We start from the raw sequence: 22,304 nt of genomic DNA, 5'->3' as shown, positions 1-22,304 counted from the left end.
CTACAAAGGACATGAACTCATCATTTTTTATGGCTGCATAGTATTCCATGGTGTATATGTGCCACATTTTCTTAATCCAGTCTATCGTTGTTGGACATTTGGGTCGGTTCCAACTCTTTGCTATTGTGAATAGTGCCGCAATAAACATACGTGTGCGAAATGCTCATCATCACTGGCCATCAGAGAAATGCAAATCAAAACCACAGTGAGATACCATCTCACACCAGTTAGAATGGCCATCATTAAAAAATCAGGAAACAACAGGTGCTGGAGAGGATGTGGAGAAACAGGAACACTTTTACACTGTTGGTGGGACTGTAAACTAGTTCAACCATTGTGGAAGTCAGTGTGGTGATTCCTCAGGGATCTAGAACTAGAAATACCATTTGACCCAGCCATCCCATTACTGGGTATATACCCAAAGGACTATAAATCATGCTGAGCACTCACTCTTGGAAGAAAGGAAGTCTATTCCTCTGCGGCAGATTACCTCATGTGTGATTATTACTAGGGGCAGGAGGTGACTGTAATTTGAAGAGTGCAGTGTTTTTAAAACAGTTTTGTAGAAAACAGTGTAAGAAGGGTTAGGGATTACTGAAGAATTCATTGGGCTTGTTTTTCCTCTGCCCATTCTGACAAATCCAGAATTCTATTTTTCAAGTCTAAACGCAAAAGAAATGTAAAAGAACACACAAGGTCAAGTTTCAAAGTCCTCCTCACCAAAAAGTTGAAACTGTATTACCTACGTACCTAATTTTCCCAAGTATTACGCTCCTTCCTTATGCTCAAGGCTGCACATGAATTCCTTTTTACTTTCGCTCAGCAGGTAAAGGTAGGCAGTGTATTGTATTTCAGGACTTTTCAAGATGCCAGGACTACAAGCATTAAGCACATGGAGCACATTGCTAAAAATCTTAAATGTAAAAAGGCAAATCAGTATCATCAAATGTTAAAATGCAGGACTTTCCAGAAGGCATCAAGAAACATTTTGCCAAAAGTAGGAAAATAAAACTTCGATAAGAAGTTCAAATGTTGGTTCAGGCAACCAAATCAGGTAGAAGAATGAATAAGTTTACCAAGGGTATTCTACAGAGGGAAATTATGAAAACAAAAAAGACACCAAAAATTGTGACCTCATAATGCAAAATCTGATGGGAAAATCATATACGGAAATAATTTTTGGTAAAATTTTAGAGATATTACAATCAAGGACAGGGTAAATTGTCCACTGTCACTATTTTTTTTCCAACATTGCTCCAGAATTCTTAGCCAGAGCAATGAGATTAAAAATTATAATATAATAAACAAAAAGTATAAGATTTCAAAGAGAAAGGCACCAACCTGTGCTTCTATGTTAACAACTGTCTACCAAGAAAGTGCAAACAAAAAATTCCACCAACAACTTTTTTTTTTTTTTTTTTCAGACAAAGTCTCACTCTGTCCCCCAGGCTAGAGTGCAATGGCACGATCTTGGCTCACTGCAACCAACACTTCCTGGGTTCAAGCAATTCTCCTGCCTCAGCCTCCCGAGTAGCTGGGATTACAGGCACCTGCCACCACACCTGGCTAATCTTTGTCCTTTAAGTAGAAACAGAGTTTGGCCAGGCTGCTCTCAAACTCCTGACCCCAGGTGATCTGCCCACCTCGGCCTCCCAAAGTGCTGGGATTACAGTTGTGAGCCACCATGCCCGGCCTCAACTATTAGAACTAATTAGAGAATTTAGCAAGTTTGCTGATTCATGCTGTTAAAGTGTGATTCGTGGTTGTTGTCAATACTCCCTCTTCTAATTCTAATCTTTTCTCAATTTACTATTTTCCCTCCTTACCACATTATCTGCTAGCTAATGCTGTATTTTCCAACATAGATTTCATTTTGGATTTCTCCATTACTATAACTTTCTATATGTCAGAAAAACATTTGTAGGATTTATGAACCCATTTTTCTCTTATATGAAAGTGAAATTATAATGTCCCAACTTATAAAGATATGTGTGTTACTTACTTGACCTTCTCAACAGTTTCCACCTTGTCTTTTGTACCAGGTAGCAGCTCTTACTGATGTTCTCACTAGTGATCACTGTTCTGCAAATTCTGCATTTCACAAATGGAATAAAACACCTGAGTCAAGATTCAACTTGAAAGAACTGAATTAGGCCTCTTTGCCTCTATGCAGCGCTCTTCCACTCCCACCAGCAGTTCTAATCATGTGGGCTTATCAGAATTTTCAAATTAGGCAAATAATGATCTGGGCTTAAGAACAGTCAATACAAGAATGATCTCCAAACAAAATAAAAAACCATCCAGAGTTGCCCTGCCTTGTCTCAGGAGTCCCAAGCTCCTTGGGCATGAGGTTAAGAATCTTTGGCCCTCTCTTTAGAGTTAGTGACCAACAAGAGACAACACAATTAAATGCATGTGTAATATACTTTCAAATATATAATATATATGTACACACACACACACACACACACACACACACACACACACACACAATATACATTGTATTAGTTTCCTGGGGCTGCTATAACAAAGTACCAGAGACTGTGTGGTTTAAAAAACAGTCATTTATTCTCTAACCATTCTGGAGTCTGGATTTCTGAGAACAAGGGCAGGTTTCTTCTGAGCCCTCCCTCCTTGGCTTGCAGATGGCTGTCTTTTCCTTGGTCTTTCTTCTGTATGTGTCTGTGTCCTAATCTAATGTTCTTATAAGGACACCATTTGTATTAGTCCATTTTCATATTACTACCTGAGACTGAGTAATTTATAAAAAAAAAAAAAAAAAAAAAAAAGGACGATTTAATTGACTCATAGTTCTGCATGGCTGGGAAAACCTCAGGAAACTTACAATCATGGTGGAAGGGGAAGCAAGGCACATCTTACATGGCAGGAGGAGATAGAGTATGAAGTAGGAAGTGCTACACTTTGAAACCATCAGATCTCATGAGAACTCCTTTACTATCATGAGAAGAGCATGGGGAAACTGCCCCCATGAACCAATCACCTCCCATTAGGTCCCTCCCACAACACATGGGGATTACAATTTGAGATGAGATTTGGGTGGGGACACAGAGCCAAACCATATCATTTCGCCCCCGGCCCCTCCCAAATCTCATGTCCTTTTCACATTTTAAAACCAATCATGCCTTCCCAAAGTCTCTCAAAGTAATAACTCATTCCAGCATTAACTAAAAAGTCCAAGTCTAAAGTTTCATCTGAGACCAGGCAAGTCCCTTCTGCCTATGAGCCTGTAAGATCAAACACTAGTTAGAGAACTCACTATCACAAGAACAGCATGGGGAAAACCACCCCCATGATCCAATCACCTCCCATCCAGGTCTTCCCCAACATGTGTGGATTACAATTTGAGATGAGAAGTGAGTGGGGACACAGAGTCGAACCATATGATCAGTCCTATTAGTAGTTTCCCACCTTCATTACCTTGTTCTAACTTTAATTGCCACTTTCTTATCTTCAAATACAGTCACATTCTGAGGAACTGAGGGTTAGGACTCCAACATATGAAATTGGACAGGAGGTAATGAGACCAACTTCAGCCCATAACATACACCAAACAAGTAGCTCTTGAATGTTTTGCATAGTACGTGAACTTGTCTACATTGTCTTTATGTTGATGGAATTCTACACAGCTTCACCTTCCAGTCTGCGGGATGTGTCCCAATATATTTTACTCATGATCTCACTCATCCCAAGCATATGGCCTATGTAAGTACAAATAATATATTATGAAGATTTTGCACCCTCCATGACCATTCATGACTTTCTATCGAGCTTCATTAAATTGGATGTATCAAGTTTCAAAGTTTGATAATTCAGAGACATTTTAATTCGGATGAATCACAGTGGAATTTGTCACATTTTAATGTCTGTATTTATTCATCTTGATAGGAAATACAAGCTCTCTGGGTCAGAAAACAGAGAGATCTTAGTGCTGGTCCCTATTCCTTAATTTCTCCAGGGGCAAGGCAACGATTGCCTGATCTTCCCTGCACATGCAGAAGAGGAGAGCCTCAGTGTTATGAAACTCAGAGCATATTTAGTTTGGCTGTCATATCTGTCCCTCTTCTTTTTCAGAGAGACAGATAAACGGAGACAGAGACAGAGATAAAATATGTCTCTGGAATACAAAGAAATCATCCCTAAGGAGAGGAGGAGAAGGTCTCTAATCTGGAATATAAACCAGCGGTTCCAGGGGAGTCAAGAAAGGAGTTTGTTATGCTACAAAGTAAGCAAATGTCCCTGGAGCAATGTAGAGTTTCTAACTTGCAAGGCATGTCTACCATTACATCATTCTTTAACCCAGGTTGAGGGTCACTTTTGCTCGGAATATAATATGCTCTAACTGTGCGGAAATGTGTAAAGATTCATGGAGAATTTTTTTCCCAGCAGAAATGTCTTCTCATTTCTCCAGCTATGGACAACAATTGGCAACATTGTAAGGTGCTGAAATAGCATCATTTTACTCAACCTTGAGGGAGGGAGGTCTGGCTGCTGTGCCACCTCCTTCACTTTTTTTTTTTTTTTTTTTTGAGACCGAGTCTCGCTCTGTCCCCCAGGCTGGAGTGCAGTGGTGCAATCTCGGCTCACTGCAAGCTCCGCCTCCTGGGTTCATGCCATTCTCCTGCCTCAGCCTCTCTGAGTAGCTGGGACTACAGGCGCCCGCCACCACGCCCGGCTAATTTTTTGTATTTTTTAGTAGAGACGGGGTTTCACCGTGGTCTCGATCTCCTGACCTCGTGATCCGCCCGCCTCAGCCTCCCACAGTGCTGGGATTACAAGCGTGAGCCACCGCGCCCGGCCCTCCTTCACTTTTGCCCACATTTATACAGTTTAGTTTATACTGTTGCCTGGCAGGAGGAAGAGTTTTGAGCTCAATCTTCGGCTACGCCACAAGGATCAGGCCTAACAAAGTCATTCCGTTGGCTTGCCTTCCTAGCACAGGTGAGAGGAGTCCATCAAACTTAGTTTGCTTTTACTAGAGATTCCTGGACTTCACACTTCTTGCTACTCCTCCCTCCACCGCCAGTGTATTAGTCTGTTTGCAAGCTGCTGTTAAAGACATATCCAAGACTGGGGTATATCATCAAGAAAAAGAGGCTTCATGGACTCACAGTTCCACGTGGCTGGGGAGGCCTCACCATCATGGCAGAAGGTGAAAGCCACATCTTACATGGTGGTGGGGAAGAGAGAATGAGAGCCAAGCTGAAGAGGAGACCCCTTATGAAGCCATCAGATCTCGTGAGACTTATTCACTACCACGAGAAGAGTATAGGGGAAACTACCCCCATGATTCAATTATCTCCCACTATCTCCCTCCCACAACACGTGGGAATCATGGGAGCTGCAATTCAAGATGAGATTTGGGTGGGGACACAGCCAAACACCGTATCAGGTAACAATTTCACCTGTGTTGCTATCATCTTTGTCCTGGTCTGACAGGGTAGCAGCCCACTGCCATTCTTGCCTTCCTGTGACCTGTGACCTGTCCTCCACACAGCATCCAGAACTCTCCACTGAGGCTCTAAGTTGGGTAAGTTAGGTCACAACTTGCCCCTGGTCAAAACTCTCCGAAGTCTTCCCTGCGACTTATAATACAAAAAGGCCTTTCTGTAACTCAGATGCTCTAGATTATCCGCCCCTTGACTGTCACATTGGCTTTCCTTTTTCCATTCTTTAAATTTGCTCAGAATAATCTGACTCCAGGCTTTTGCAGTTGCTGTGCCCTCTGCCTCAAAGACACACCTCCAAGATATTCATAAATTGTTCTCCCTCACTTTATTCCAGTCGCTATTCAAATGACACCTACTTAGAGAAGTGTCTCCTGAACACTCCATCAAAAATAGCACTCATATCTCTAGCCCCATTTCCTTCTTTATTTTTCCTCAGAGACCTTACCACTTACAACCTGACACCGCAATACAGAAAAGTCGGTTTCTGTGTTTACTGTCGTTGTCGTCCTCCAGAATGTCAGTGCCACAAGGGCAGTGACACTTCCCCACACTCAGACCCTGGAGCATGGCCTGACCCTGAGAAGGCATTTGATGAGCAAGTGAATGAAGGAATGAACAGTCAATCAGCTGGCGCCAGCAAGGGGAGTAAAACTGTAGGGTGGCTGACTAAAGGAGAATGAAATTCTCAAATACCGCTACAAACAATAGATGGCAGCTGTTTGGGGCTGAGATGTGTCCCGCCAAATTCAGAATGTGATTGTATTTGGAGATAAAACCTTTACATAGATAATTAAATTAAAATAAAGCTGTGAATATGGGCCCTAATCCAATAAGACTGGTGTTCTAGAAAAAGAAAGCTTGGATACACAGAGACGCCAAGGATGCACATGCCTAGAAGGAAGACCATGGAAAGACATGTGGAGAAGGCTCCTCTACAAAGCAAGGAGCGAGGCCTCAAGATAATCAGACCTGCCAACATCTTGATCTTGGACTTCTAGCCTCCAGAACTGTGGGAAACACATTTCTGTTGTTTAAGCCACCCAGTCTGTGGTGTTTTGTTGTGGCAGCCCCAGAAACTAACCTGGTAGCTACATTGGATAAACCAAGAATTAGACAAGAACCTAATCTAGAAGTACAGAGGTGAACAGAGTAAAAGCAGATGCAGGAATGAGTTTTCTGCATAGTAAGCTGAGTGACCTGAAATCTAAAATCTAGGCGAAAAAATCGTCTCATAAATTAGAGAAACCAAAGTTCTGATAAAATTTTATCAGGAAATACATGTAATATATGTTTCAAGTAAGAGGTCTATGAATTACCTATTGTTAAATTTTTGTTGGGAGGTAGAATAGAGTTTAGCTTTTTTTTTTTTTAACACAGGGTCTCACCCTGTCACCCAGGCTGGAGTGTAGTGGTGTGATCTTGGCTCACTGCAGTCTCAAATTCGTAGGCTCAGGCAATTCTCCCACCTCAGCCTCCCAGGTAGCTGGGACTACAGGCACATGCCACCATGACCGGCTAATTTTTTGTATTTTTTTGTAGATATGGGGTCTCACTAGGTTACCCAGGCTGATCTTGAATTCCTAGGTTCAAGATTTTAGCTTTAAATAAAGGGAACTGAATTAAATAAACACAATTTGGTTGTGGTTGACTATTCATGATTTAGAGCAACGATTATTGTAAATTTATTTATTAAAGTTGAAATTTAAATTCATTTCCATGTCTTTAGTATACTGAGGAATAAACAATGTAGGTAAATAAGAGTGATTTATGCTTAATGAAAAACAATAATAAGTCATATAAAAAGAGTAAGAACTATGAAACTTGGGTTTAATGAATAGATGTCAACCTGAACAGAGGTCTCTTAATAATTTGTGCAAAGTCATGAATTTTTAAGAATAAAATTAAAACTAATTTGGTCAAAAAGTAATTTAGGAGTATTTAATTATGTTAAGCCAAAATTTCCAGAGAAGAACACAGAGCTGTGAGATGGTAACAAGTAATGAAAAGCAAAGTGACCAGAGGGCTTGAATTTTCTGTGCAGCTGAGGATGGCAGTGCTGAGTCACAATAAGGAAGACGCCAAATGAGGTTCCAGGTGGTGTCAGAGGTATTATTGGCACAGCAGACCGTAATTGGTGCTTCAGCTTCTCGTTCCATGATACTAAGATGAAGGCAGCTTTCCAGGCAGGTGGGGAATCCGCTGGTGTCTCCGATATTCGCCTTTGAATAAAATTAGCAGCAGCTTGCAGTAGTTAGAAAGGCCAATCTTCTCTTGTAGGCACTGAAGGAAATTTCCCTGAACAGATTGAACCAAGTGGGAAGCAACTGATTCCAGGAACACCCACGTTCCCAAGGCCTGGGCGTGGCCAATGCAGCTCTGGTACATGGATCCCAGTTCAGAATCCACAGCCTCCTAACCAGGATTTATTATACCATTGTTTTAACCTAAGGAAGGACTTTGCATTTCTCTCCATTGAATTTCATCTTTTTAGTTTTAGACCACTGCCATCATCTCCTGAAATATGTTTTGAGACTTTATGCTGTCTTTCAATTCTTCAACTTTCTTTTCCCAAACTGATATCATGTGCCTCCTTTTAAATGTAGAGGCTTAAAATACAAAGCCAGGAAAGGCTACTTACAAATTACTGAGTCCTCTTTTCAGGTTGATATTTATCCATTAAACAACCTGCCTATCCATTGCACTGCAAAATCATCCTGCTTTCTTATTTTACATTCTTTTTTGTCTTCAAGTGTTTTGCAAAATATTGTATTTATACATCCTGAAAAAATAAAGCTAGAAATGTCCCAGGAAAGTATCTTGATCTCTACTACAGCAGGGACTCTGTTGCAAAAGCAGATGGGAATCTTGATGTTGCATACTGTTAAGAGAGAAACCTGGGACTATAACACCCACACCCCCCTCTACCTCTGGAACAAGGAAGGTGCTGAGAGACCAAATAATTACTTGGGAAAGTCCAACTTGACAATTACATAAAGTTTATTAGGACTTACATACAGGGCGCTCCTGGATAACAGCAGGGCAGTGCTAGAGATCCATGCTGCCTCTTGTCTGTAAAGTACTTTTAAGCTGATTTTCTGGCTCTTTGCCTACTGCGTTTAAGTGATGAGACTGGTTTTCTTGGTAGGTTCTCATATACTCCAGGGATGTTTAAGTTCTCAGGGACACTTTCTCCTCTGCTGGGCATCAGGGCCTTGGCTCAATGCCTGGCCTTTGGGTTCAAGCAGTGGGTATACATCCTAAGTAACCTGGTAGGGGACCCATCACACTACACATGTGTGTGCATGCAGGGAAGGGAATCCCGAAAGCAGAGGCACTCAAATGGCCTGTATAGATAGGTGCTTGCTTGGTGACAGCTAAATGTTCAAAGACTAGAGTCATTTAATACAGGTCAAGAGATACTGCAATGACACCTGAGGCTGTCATGGTGTCACAGTACATTAACATCTATATTATTGGTCTGAGTTATCAATGAAAGGTTTACTTCAGTTTCCCATGCTCTACTTCATAACGAGACCTTCAAAATCACTTTCCATAAAGTAGATTAAGTTCTTCAGGATCTCAACATGTATTGCAAACTATCCCCTAAAACTGTGGTGATGATGTGCATTTCATTGGCGTCTCTCCCTTCTAACCAACACTGAATATTACAAGTGAAGAAGACTTTGCAAATTTGATAGAGGAATATTGATATTTTGAAGTTATTTTAATTACATCTATCATTACTATTATTTATTTCTGTAATTATATTTTGCATATTCTATCTTTATATTTTTTATGTTTATATTTATGTATTATAAATCTTCCAGAACCACATGCATGATAATTTTAAAATTAAATCAAAGTACAGCTATTCATAAGTTAAAAAGAGTAAAATAAGAACATCCATTTACTCAACAATCAGTTTAGTGATTGAGATCTGACAAAGGTTCCTGAATCTCCATTACAAACCAGCAGTCCCCACGTGAGATCATCGTGGTGGCACACACTGACTTTCCAAGGGTACCATTCAGTTTAAAGAAGTCACTTTTCAAATGATCAACATCCAAATATGTTTTTTTCTGTGAAGTTTATTTTCTCAACAACATATTTGTGATATAAGAGCATAATTTCCTTCCCTACTCCCCTTTCAAAATTTCCCCCTTTTCCAACTTCACAAAGGAAAGGCATTTCACTCACACAGTCTTCATCTTGCTGTTGGGATTTTTCACTGCTGTTCACTGACAGTTCTGGCATGAGTCAACTGACAATCCATGTATGTTAATTTCTGAACTCTATCTTACTCCTTTGTCTTTTTTCTATCCTTGTGCAAATATCACATTGTCTTAATTACTATAGATTTATAATAAGTTTTGCATCCAGTAGTGTATATCCTAGAAATTTATTCTTCAAATCCAAGATTGACTTGGTTATCCTGGGCACGTTTCACTCCTGTACAAATATTAGAATCAACATATCAATGTTTAAAAACACCATGGATTTTTATGAGTGTTGCACTGAATGTATAGATACATTTATGAAGAATTTTATCTGAACAATTTTGAGTCTTCTAATTCATAACTATGAATATCTTTACATTTATGTAGAAATTCTTTGGTCATTCTCAGAAATTTTATACTTTTCATTGTTAAGATCTTGCCTATCCTTGTTAGAGGCAATATAGGTATTTAATATTTTTCGTGAATGGTGTTTGTTAAAAATTGTGTTTTTTTCCCAATATTTTGCTGCAAGTTTATCAAAATACAATGGGCACATCTTGAATATGAATCCAGTGTTCTTGATGAATTCACATATTGAATTTGATAGCAGAGTCTTGGATGTTGTATACATACAGTCTCTTCTGTATCTATTTCTTATTATTGCTGTGATAAATTACCCATAACTCCCTAACTTAGTGGCTTCAAACAACACATATTCATTATCTTACAATTTGGAAGATCAGAAATACGAGATGGTTTGCACTGGGCTAAAGCCAAGATGTTGGCAGGACACTGCTCCTTTGTGGAGACTCTAGTGGAAAATTTATTTTCCTTGCCTTTCCAGTTCTGCGGGCCACTTTTATTCCTTGGCTCAGGTCCCTTCCTCCTCTCATCTTCAAAGCCAGCACCATAAGAACTTCAATCTCTTTCTCATTCTCGCTCTTCTGCCTCCCTCTCCACTTATAGTGACCCTTGTGATCACATTGGCCTACCTGGACAATCCATGATAACCCCCCATCTCAAAATCCTTAATTTAATCACATCTGAAAAGTCCCTTTTGCCATATAAGGAACATATTTTTATGTTACAACAATTCAGATGTAGAGATCTTTGGGGGAGTACCATCCTGCTCTCCATGCTTTCTATTTTTACAACCTTTATTTCTCTTTATTGCCTCGTTTCACTGGCCAGCATTTACAGTAAAATGTTGAAAAGAAGTGGTGATAATAGACATCTTTGTCTTATTTTCTAGAACTCAGAGGAAAATCTATAGGTGCTTTTTTTCTAGTTAACCATCAGATTAGTGGTGTTTCCTTCTAATCCTAGTTTGCTAAATTGCTTTTTCTTTCTTTACCTTAGACGGGTATTGGATGTTATTAAAAGCTTTTCCCTGAATGTGTGATTTTTCTCCTTTATTCTGTTAATGTGGTGAATATGGCAGTTGATATTCAGATGTTTAAAAAAGCTTTCCTTTCCTAAGATAAACTTCACTTGTTTATAATGTATTTTTAAAATGTATCTGTTAACTCAATTGGAAGTTAATTATTTTCTTTAGCAGTTTGTATTTACATTTATGAGATAAAACTCATATTTTTGCTTTTCTGTAAAGTCCACATTAGACTTTGGTGTCAAGTTTATAGTGGCCTCATACCATGAGTGTAGAAGTGCTCTCCTTTTTTTATCATCTCTGGTAAATTTGTATAAAACCAGAATAATTTTCTTCCTTAAGTATTTGAAAGATAATTTACTATTAAAGCTACCTTGTCTTGAGTTTCTTCGTAAAAAGGTTTTGAATTATGGATCCAATTTCTGTTTTATATCTATCTATATATACATCTCTCTATATATGTGCCTCATATTTTCTACTGCTTTTGGAATGAGTGTTTAAATTTAATTTCAAAATTAAATCAATCAACTAAACAACAAATACAATTTATATTTTAATTTAAATATTAATTTACAATTGAACTACTGAAGTAGTCTTTGTCAAGATAGGGTTTGTATTTGTCATCTATTGCTTTGTAACAAATTTCACCTGAACTTTTTTACTTAAAACACCTATTACTGGCTGGGCATGGTGGCTCATGACTGTAATCCCAGCACTTTGGGAGGCCGAGGTGGGTGGATCACCAGAAGCCAGGAATTTGAGACCAGCCTTGCTAACACAGCAAAACCCCGTCTCTACTAAAAATACAAAAATTAGCCTGGCATGGTGGCACGTGCCTGTAATCCCAGCTACTCAAGAAGCTGAGGTAGGAGAATCGCTTGAATCCGTGAGGTGGAGTTTGCATGAGCTCATATCGCGCCCCTGCACTCCATCCTGGGTAACAAGGCAAGACTCCATCTCAAAAAATAAAATAAAATAAAATAAAATAAAATAAAATAAAATAAAATAAAATAAAATAAAATAAAATAAAAACATCTATTATTTTACAGTTCCTGTGGTTCAGGAATTCCAATGTGGCTTAGCTTGACACAGTGATTCAAAGTCTCTCACAAGGTTCAGTCAAGTTGCTGGCCAGGGCTGCAGTCAACTATGTCTTGGTTTTGGAAGGATTCACTTCCGGGTTTACTCGTGTGTGTGTGTGTGTGTGTGTGTGTGTGTGTGTGTGTGTATGTGTGTGTGCTGTGGCAAGATGCAGTTACACATGGGCTCTTTGATGACAGCCTCGGTTGCTCACTGGCTGTTGGTCAGATGCCACCCTGAATTCCTTGCCATGTGGGTCTCTCCATGGAGCAGCTCACAATATGGCAGGATGTTTGATCAGAATGATTAAGCTCGATGAACCAGAAAGAAATTGAAGCAATAGATGCTACAGTCTTTCATAAATGAATTTCAGGTTTAAAATACCAATCCAGTTTTCTATGGATATTTATAATTTCTGCAGATATATGGATGCTGTTCAATAAAAGTAAGTTGCTAGGTCCAGCCTAAACTCAAGAAGAGGGACTCACACAATGGTGTGTATAATCAGGAGGTAAAGAACATGGTGTTTATAATCAGACTTTTTGTCTGGTTACTATATGAATTACTGCAAGAACGCTGTTAAAATCTCTTATAACACATGATTGTCTGGGTCTCCCTTTAATTCTATTCATTTTTGCTTCATGTATTTTGAGGCTCTGGGATGTGCATTTTAAATTGTTATTTCTTCTTGATAATTTAACCCTTTTATCATTACGAAATGTTCCTCTCTATCTAATTACATTATCTGCGTCTCGAAGTTTATTTTATCTGACGTTAATATAAACTCTCGCTTTCTTTGGCTTACTTTTGCAGAGTAGATCTTTTTCTATCCTTTACTTTCAATATCTGTGCTTTTGTTTTTGGTCTCTGGCAGGATCTTGCTTTTCATTCACTGTCAGTATCTGCCCTTTAACTGAAGTAGATAAGCCATTAAAGTTTAATATAATTATTAATATAAACGAATTTATGTCTACCATTTTATTTCATTTTTCTGTTTGTCCCTTCTGCATTTCTTCCTGTTTCCTCTTGTCTGCCTTGTTATGGATTACTCAAGTATTTTTAATATTCTATTTCAATTTGTCTGTGGGTTTTCTGGCTACATGTCTTTGTATTATTTTTATTATTGGTTAGTAGAGTTAATAACGTACCACTTCAATTATTTTTTTTTATTTTTTATTTTTTGAGACAGAGTCTCGCTCTGTCGCCCAGGCTGGAGTGCAGTGGCGCGATCTCGGCTCACTGCAAGCTCCGCCTCCCGGGTTCACGCCGTTCTCCTGCCTCAGCCTCTCAGAGTAGCTGGAACTACAGGCGCCCGCCACCACGCCCGGCTAATTTTTTTGTGTTTTTAGTAGAGACGGGGTTTCACCGTGGTCTCGATCTCCTGACCTCGTGATCCACCTGCCTCGGCCTCCCAAAGTGCTGGGACTACATGAGCCACCACGCCCGGCACCACTTCAATTATTATACAGAACCCTTGCAACCATGTTAAGTACCTCTACGCTACCCTACCACCAACTACTACCAACTGACATTTTGTTACAGTTTCTAAATGTGTTATTTCAATGAATATCAAAAGCCACATTGGAAAATGTTAAAATTTTAACATTTAACGGTAATATATATGTAACTGACTTGAAGAGGAAAACATAGTCTTTTATATTGACCTAGATATTTACTATTTCTGTTGCTCTTTCTTCATTTCTAAAGTTCCAAGTTTTCCTCTGCTCCCTTTTCCTATCAGCCTGATGAACTTCCTTTTACATTTCTGTTAGAACAAGACGGCTAGCAATGAATTCTTTTTTATTTCACTTATATGCTTTTTTTCCTGTATTTAAAAAATTTTGTTTCATTGTTTCCTGGCCTCCATAAATTCTTTTGAGTTACCAATGTATGTAACAATTGTATTTCTGTGTGTAATGTGTCTTTTTTCTCTACCTGCTTTCAAGAATTACTTTTTCAATATTTGGCTGTCAACAACTTCATTGTGATAGATTTTTTTTTTCTTTGTACAACCTGGTTATTTTTTCTTCCTTTTTAAAATTATATTTGTCAATTTTTTGATAATATCTTGAAAAGGCACTGGATTACATTTATTATCCATCAAAAAGTATTGGGTTTTATGTTGGCAACAAAGTACTAATGGAATAAATTGAGCTGTTAAGCCCTGGTTTTACACTCTCTTCAAAGAGATCTATCACATTTCCCCCCCTCCGCCCCCATATTTCTAGGTCGTAGACCTCAGTCCTAAAGTGTGCTTATCTTTACTCTTTTCATTAGTTTGCTAGGGCTGCCATAACAAAACGACACAGAGTGAATGCTTAAACAGCAGAGAATTATTGTCTCACTGTTCTTGAGGCTAGAAGTCCAAGATCAAGATGCTGGCAGGGTAGGTTTCTCTGAGGTCTCTCCCCTTGGCTTGCAGAGGACCAACTTCTTGCACCTTCATGTGGCCTTTCCTCTGTGCACAGGCATCCCTGGTGTCTTCCTTTCTTATAGGGACACAAGTTGTACTGGATTACAGCCCTTTTTCTTTGTTTTCTTTTCTTTTTTCCTTTTTTTTTTTTTTTTTGAGATGGAGTCTCACTCTGTTGCCCAGGCTGGAGTGCAATGGCATGATCTCAGCTCACTGCAACATACACCTCCCAGTTCAAGCGATTCTCCTGCCTCAGCCTCCCAAGTAGCTGGGAATACAGGTGCCCGCCACCATGCCAGGCTAATTTTTGTATTTTTAGTAGAGACGGGGTTTCACCACGTTGGCCAGGCTGGTCTCAAACTCCTGACCTCAGGTGATCCACCCAACCTGGCCTTCCAAACTGCTAGGATTACAGGTGTGAGCCACCACGCCAGGCCTAGGGACCATTTTTATGACCTCATTTAACCTTAATTATGTCTCTAAGGGCCCCATCTCCAAATACAGGTGCACTAGGAGTTAGGACTTCAACACATGAATTGGGAGGGGAACATGATTCAATTTATAACACCTGTATCTGATAGCATCAACATATGAATTGGGAGGGGAATATGATTCAATTTATAACACCTGTATCTGATGGCGTGTCTGACATCTCAACTCCATCTTTGACTTGTTCTAAACATTCTTCACTTTAGTCAGGCCTGACCACCGAAATCCATACCACTGAAGAAGCTGCGAAATCTATCCTCAGTTCTTTGCTTCCCAGCAGTTCTCTATCTTGCTTCTTGGAGTCTTGTTCTACTCTCATGAATCCACGATTTCGTCAAGTTACTCAAGGATCAAGGGGGATTTATTTTATGTATGTATGTATTTATTTATTTTTGAGATGAAGTCTGTGTCACCCAGGCTGGAGTGCAGTGGAACAATTTTGCCTCACTGCAACCTCCGCCTCCTGGGTTCAAGCAGTTCTCCTGTCTCAGCCTCCCGAGTAGCTGGGATTACAGGTGCACACCACCACACCCAGCTAATTTTTGTATTTTTAGTAGAGACGGGGTTTTGCCATGTTGGCCAGGCTGGTCTCGAACTCCTAACCTCAGGTGATCCACACAACTCGGCCTCCCAAAGTGTTGGGATTACAGGCGTGAGCCACTGCACCCAGCCTCAAGGGGCATTTCTATGTAAACTTCTGTATTTCCCTCTCTATGACTCTTTCTTTTCCAGCACTGTCTCTTCCACATTGAAGACACTTTAACAAACCCAGATTTAATCCTTGCCTTCTCTGTTCAGTGGAAATCCAGATCTTGCTTCTACCACACCCCAGAAAATGTACCTAGGGAGAAAGGCAGTGCAAAAGTGGAGTGACTTTTGAATACTTTGTCTCTCCAGAATAGCTCAAGAATAGCAGCCTTACATTGGCTGCTGTCAAATGTCTGCAACTTGTTTTTATATATTTTGTACATAATATATTTTATAGATATTGTAAAGACTGTTTTTGTTGCATCTTGCAATTGTACACGTTATCATTTATGTTAAAATAATTCAACTTTCTCAAGTAGATTTATTTTGAAGTAGTGCAGATTAAATTGTGCATAGGAAGATTTTCTTGTTTTTTTAGTTATTGATTTCTGGCTTAATGACACTGTTCTCTGAGAATATTCTCTTGAATGGAGACAATCATTTCATGCATGTGACTTGCTTTACAATCCAGCACATGGCTGATTTTGTCAAATGTTACATGTGGATTGATACAATTTTATATGTGATGGATCAAATAAAATTTGTTACTAAATTAATTTGCCACATTTTTAAGTTCTAGGATTCCCAGTGGATTCATTCTTCTCATAGTTTTCAATTCTTTGGTGAATTTCTCCATCTTTTCCTTTTCATGTTTTTTCTTTTTCATCTTTCTCTACAGTCCTATATTCTGTTGGACATATTGATCATTATCATTTTAGATATTTTGTCTGCTAATTCTAGTATATAGATCACCCATGGGTCTTTTCCAATTCTACATTTGTTAATTGTTTTTTGGTCATTTGCTACTAATTCTGAATAACAGATTTTATTGAATGCTGGACAGTGAATATTTAAAAATTGCAGAGGTTTGCCTAAAAGGTTTCACCCCTTCCTCTGCTAGGCAGATAGATCACCTAGTAACCTCTATTCCAATCAGCGACTTCACTAAATTGGAGAGGAATTACAGTATTGTTACGTTTTATTCCACCTCTGTTTTCTCTAGCTCCCAGGGTACAACACTCTAGGAGTTTTAACTGATAACTTGAAATATCTCCTAAGGTGGGGCTGGTACTGGATGTGAATGCTTTTCTTCTCTGCACAGCAGGACTGTTAAAATTATATCTGCTTTTCAGAGGCTTTTTGTTTAGCTGTTTAGTCCTGTGCAGCTTTATAAGTTATTAAAAGTTTTGAAGGGAATACCAGCCATGTTTCTGTCCCAGTTCTCTGCTCCTTTCTTCTTACCCGGATCTCGATCCCTCGGGCTTCAGTCTAAAGCCCTATGAGGCTAACAAAGATTCTGCTGATATCTCTGTCTCAGACAGTGGCCCCTACCCCGGAAAAGCCTCAAAACCCAGCCTCTTTCACTGTATCCAGAACTGGCCGAAGTTATCAGAGAAAAAGCAGACATACCACATTAGCTCGGCAGCCACATTCTTGCGTGTCTGGAATCTTGGCTCCTCCAGTCCTTTTTGCTTCAGCAGGTTTCTGATACATAAGATAAATATTTTTGTTTTTCATTCAAAAATTCTAATTATTCTTACCAGAGCCATGGCGGTCCCATAAGCTATTTCATCCTACTCAGAAATAGATATAATTGGGGTGTTTTTCTTTTCAAACAATTTGAGAAAACAACCTTCATTGAACCTTTATTTACCACAGGAAAGGTCATGTGATAACAGTCAAAATGTATAAAACAGAAAACTTATATAAAGAATAATCTAAACTTAGAAAAGTTTGAAAAATGGAATGGGAAAGTGTAGGAATATAATTTTAAGTAAATAAGAGGGTAGGCATTTGTACACTGTGTTTTTTCTGAGTGGTAGAATTAGATATTTTTCATAACTTTCTGATTTTTAAAATTCTTTAAATGAGAACTTGTTACTTCTCTAATAAGCAAAAATAAATGTTTAACAAAATATTTACACAAATATACTCTAACATGAAATGCTCAATGATTTGAAACATTCATTAAGTTCCTATTCCTAACAATATATATGTTTCATCTTTGCAGAATTGTAAGGAAAATGATTTTTTCAAATAATTGAACATTTCATGTTAGAGTACATTTGTGTAAAGATTTTGTGAAACATTTATTTTTGCTTATTATAGAAGTATAATATACTTCACAAATAGAAAATCTAACTGCTCGCATACATATTCTATGTACATAGACACAATCTCAGAGAATATGGAAAATAATGTTAGATAACATTGTTATCAACATATAAACTAAAGCAACACATTGTATGGAGTAGACAAAGCATATAAATGTATAGACATGATGAAATATGATGAAAAAGTAAGCTACCTGACTCTGTAATCTGAATGTGATGTGTTTTCGAATTCCTATAAATTCAGTGAAAGCATGAAACACAACCAGTTTACAAAATGGAGATCTCCGTAAACTCTTATGATTAGTCTGCATGATATAATTACCTGCATGTGGGAGAGATTTAGTTAATGTTTATTTGAAAGAAATGAATATGAAAAAGCTCACTGGCAAAACGGTATCTTCTAGGTGTCTTGATGACTGAATAAGATATGCGCAATCAGATAATAAGTGGGTTTTGATATAGCAAGCTGATGAAAACAGCAGAGGTGAAAGAGATATTCTAATGTCATGACTCATGTTCGCCATCATTTACTAATTGCTCCCTATTTGCCAGGCATAGAGCCATTTGCTTATCATAGACTGATTCATTCATTTAATTTTCACAACAAAGCAAGAGGCAAGATTTGGCTTATTTATGGGTAATAAAATGAGAGCTTCAAGGATTTCATTTTAATGAGTAAATCGATTTCAGAACGTGTATTCTGTACAACCTTGAGAGTAACACTGGAGTGGGTAGAGAACATTAAAGAGAACAAAGACTGAAAATGGGATATTTCATTTTGGGAGATAGTATAAAAATCATTGAGGTGGACTCATTGTGCAATGCTGTGAACATGAATTTATTGGTCAGTGACAATAAAAACCTCGTCTTATACCTTCATTTATCTTCTAAGACATATGATTTAGACCATATTCATTTACTCACTTTGTTGAAAAAATGTTTTAATTTTTGGAGAAAATACATTGTGTGGGAAATAAAGTAATAACAGCTATAGTGAGCAGAGGAGAGACATTACAGATAACATATATCTCAATTTGAGCTTGAATTTGGTGCAGGTAACAGAATCCAACCACCACGGTTTAATCCAATATGGATGAACTTTCCTCCCATAACAGGAAGCCAATACACTGAGGCACATAGACAATTAGGAAGAAATGAGGACACTTGTGTGCCTCATTTCAGCTTCTGGTGGTGATTACCTCTTTGCAGTGCTTCAGTTTCTGCTTTCCCCAATAACCCCAATTTATAATTAAACTCCGGGAGGATAAGAAATTTGTCGTCTTCTCTATTGTTTGCTACTAATTCTCCAAATTTTGGCCAGTACTGAACCACAGTGGATGGATGCTCAATAAACATTTGCTGAATGAATGAATGACACCATCATAGGAGTTGCAGCAATAATAAAAGGCAATTTGAGTGAAAATGTGAAGTTTGCAATCAAATAGTGAAATGACCCACACGTTGATCTTAACTAAAATGGTTAGTTTAAATTAGTTAACTACTTTACAGTCTTCAAAAACATAGAGATATTTTCAGGTAATAAATATCATATCTTTTATGATCAAGAGCAAACAGTGTGTGTTAGCCTCCCAAATATATACACACATGTACATATGATGACACTATTGGGTTACTATTTCAGGTAATTTGCTTTAAAATTTAAATTGTGAATTGAAAGAAGTATCATTACTCTCCCTATTTAAATACTGAACAGCAACAATAATCACTCACCTGATTTCATTTCCCAATTTGAAAATTTCTCAATTGTTTATCAATGGGTAATTCACTTAAAAAATTACAAAAATATTATCTTCTATTTGAATCTCAATAGCAACAAACAGTGCCATATTGAAACAGCTGTGACTTAAATAAGAATGCCATTCTCCTAAAATCGACATACTTTGAATTACAAAATAAGACACATATGTTTATAAAAAATATTTTGAATTATTAGATTTTATTTCTAAAATTAAGTTACACTTCCATATAAAAATGTTTGCTTCAAATTTTGAAAAGTGATTTCAAAAATCAAGAGATATAGCACTTAGTATTTATATGTGATTTCTGTATCACATAACTCTATTAATGCATAAACAGAAGAAATACAATGAAGGTTTTTCACTGAGCATTGAGTACTGTAATTTGAAAATAATAAACTAATAATGTTCTGGTCTCATAGTGAATTTGAGGATTCAGAATATTCCTTTATATAAGAACTATCGGAAGCAGGAGGCAAAAGATGGCAGCAGTGAGTCGTTCCAAGATCTAACATTATACATGTTCATTTTGCTTTATTTTTCAATATTATCTAATTGTGAATTGAATAATATCTTAAGTTACAAATTATCCTAGAAGAATAAAAATCATAAATGTTTCAATGAAATGGGGCACTGAGTGAATTAAATCAAAGCAGTCCAGGACATTGAACATTACCACTCTGCTTCCTAAATAACCACATCACACCAGCCCCAGCCTCAATAGTATCTGTAGGGACTGCCTGCAGGTCATTTCCACGACACACAATTAGTTGATAGAATTTGTCATTGCTCATCTCAAAAATAACTAAAAAACGTTAGAAAATTATTTTCTTTACTTAGATCTATATTAGCCATAAAAGACACATATTATTACCTGTGGATAGTGTCTACACATCTACCTCCATTTTAATCTAAAGAGTAACTGAAGTCCCCTCATCTCCCCTCCCACCTCCCCACTGACATCTTGAGTTAGAAGATGCAAAGAGAAAACCAAACAATAGCAGACTGACACAAGCTCAGGTGGGAACTAAGAACACCTCTTGAAATATAATGTGGCCTAATGGATACGGTGCTGCTAATTTGTCTTGTACCAAGTACTCAGTGTAATTGAACTGCCTTTCTGAGAACTAAGATAAAAATTACAGTTAAACGTGTGATGAAAAAAATGGTCTTGCATGTCTTCCCTCACAGGACTCAGGATATTTTAATGTCAAACTGGCTTTAACACACTTGGAGTCAGCTTGGAGAACTGTTTTTGCAGGTGAGACCAAGCCTGTGTGTGCATGTCCACACCGAGGGTAGGAGGAATAAAAGCGAACATTTGTACTGTTGTCAATAGTCTTTGCTTAATCTGCTCCTCCTAGCAATTATTTGTTACCTATTTAACCTCTGTATGACTTTTCTCCTCTACTCTTACTTCCATTTATATTTCAACTTACTCCCAAGTATAATAAAGAATAGACTTGAATATTCAAATCATTTAAGTTTGTTGGATCATTTCTTCCAACACAAAACAGAAGCAAAATGTTACTGAGAATCATAAGCACCAAATCCCTTTTATTACAATTTCCTGCATTCTGTCATGCTTATTTGTGTTTCAGAAACAAGCTCTGCGGGGGGGTGGGGTGGAGGAGATCACAACCTCAGACAGTCTGCGGTGTTCAGGGTCATGCCTGTGGCATAATTAGGAGGAACATTCGACCTGGCCCCTGGGCAGGCTGTGCCCTGCTTGGCTTGTCTTGAGAATGCAGCAGGGGTGAACCCCGTCCTGACTGCTGCTGAATCAGAGGGGCAGGGGCGAAGGCCCAGAGGCCTTCCTTGGCACATGATTTGGGTTTCGTTTCTCAACAAGACTTTGAATACGGTGATTCCACTTACTGTATTTCATAGCAGGATACGCATGGGGAAGTCCCGATGGGGTCAAGGAGCAGTCAAGCCAGGAGGTGATCTGGAAAACCGATCTGAACGTGAAGAAGCCAATGCGAGATGCATTGGAACACTGTGGGGAAGGATCGGGGGAGTGGTTCACTTTTGCCTGGGAAAGAAGGAAGAAAAGGAGAAGAGAAGGTGGCAGAGATGCAGCAGAAGAGGCCAAGAGAGGAGGACAAGGTGGCACAAGAAGGGGAGGAGAGAGCTTAATCTGCTCAAGTTCCAGACTGGGCAAGGGTCTTTCTTGCAGGAAGTTTACAGACATTCCAGATTCAAATCTGAAGTGATTTTGTCTAAGGAGAAACTCTCACTACCCGCCAAAAACATGCCATCTGAACAGGGAAGGTGATGGCAAGATTGGGCAGGTGCTGTGGAGAAGACCTCTGCTGGACGTCGTGCCTCCTTAGCTCTGGAATCACAGGATCTGCAAGAGCATCTACCTGCGCCTCACAGCACGTTCCGCCGGCCTCCCTCCCCCAACCCGCCTGGCCACTCCAGGACCCCTCGCACCCCGGACCTTTGTTGCAGGCTGACATCTGCCCCACCAGTCAACTGTCAGCGCCTTGCACGTGAATGAGGGAAGCGGTGTAACCTGGGGTTCCATCCCTTCCCGGGTCCCTTCCAGCTTTCGCCTAGCTCCGGAGCATCCACCCATCTCAGGTCCAGGGCGTGCGTTCCCAAGGATGCTCGGCCCTCTCCCAAC

The 22,304-nt window shown here is 38.9% G+C and overlaps 1 long non-coding RNA gene across 1 annotated transcript; it reads right to left on the bottom strand.

Moving 5' to 3' along the window:
• Window positions 1-9,607: 9,607 nt before the first annotated feature.
• On the bottom strand, window positions 9,608-22,092 carry LOC116456982 (uncharacterized). Its single transcript, XR_004244862.2, has 3 exons — window positions 21,551-22,092; window positions 17,212-17,286; window positions 9,608-9,917 (listed from the first exon to the last, which is right to left on the bottom strand). It is a non-coding gene; the product is annotated as an uncharacterized LOC116456982 (long non-coding RNA).
• Between the last annotated feature and the right edge of the window lie 212 nt (window positions 22,093-22,304).

The sequence above is a fragment of the Hylobates moloch genome, unplaced genomic scaffold, assembly GCF_009828535.3.
Source record: "Hylobates moloch isolate HMO894 unplaced genomic scaffold, HMol_V3 SCAFFOLD_17, whole genome shotgun sequence".
Classification (NCBI taxonomy): domain Eukaryota; kingdom Metazoa; phylum Chordata; class Mammalia; order Primates; family Hylobatidae; genus Hylobates; species Hylobates moloch.
Note: the sequence above shows the minus strand (reverse complement) of the source record. Positions and strands in the feature narration are given on the sequence as shown.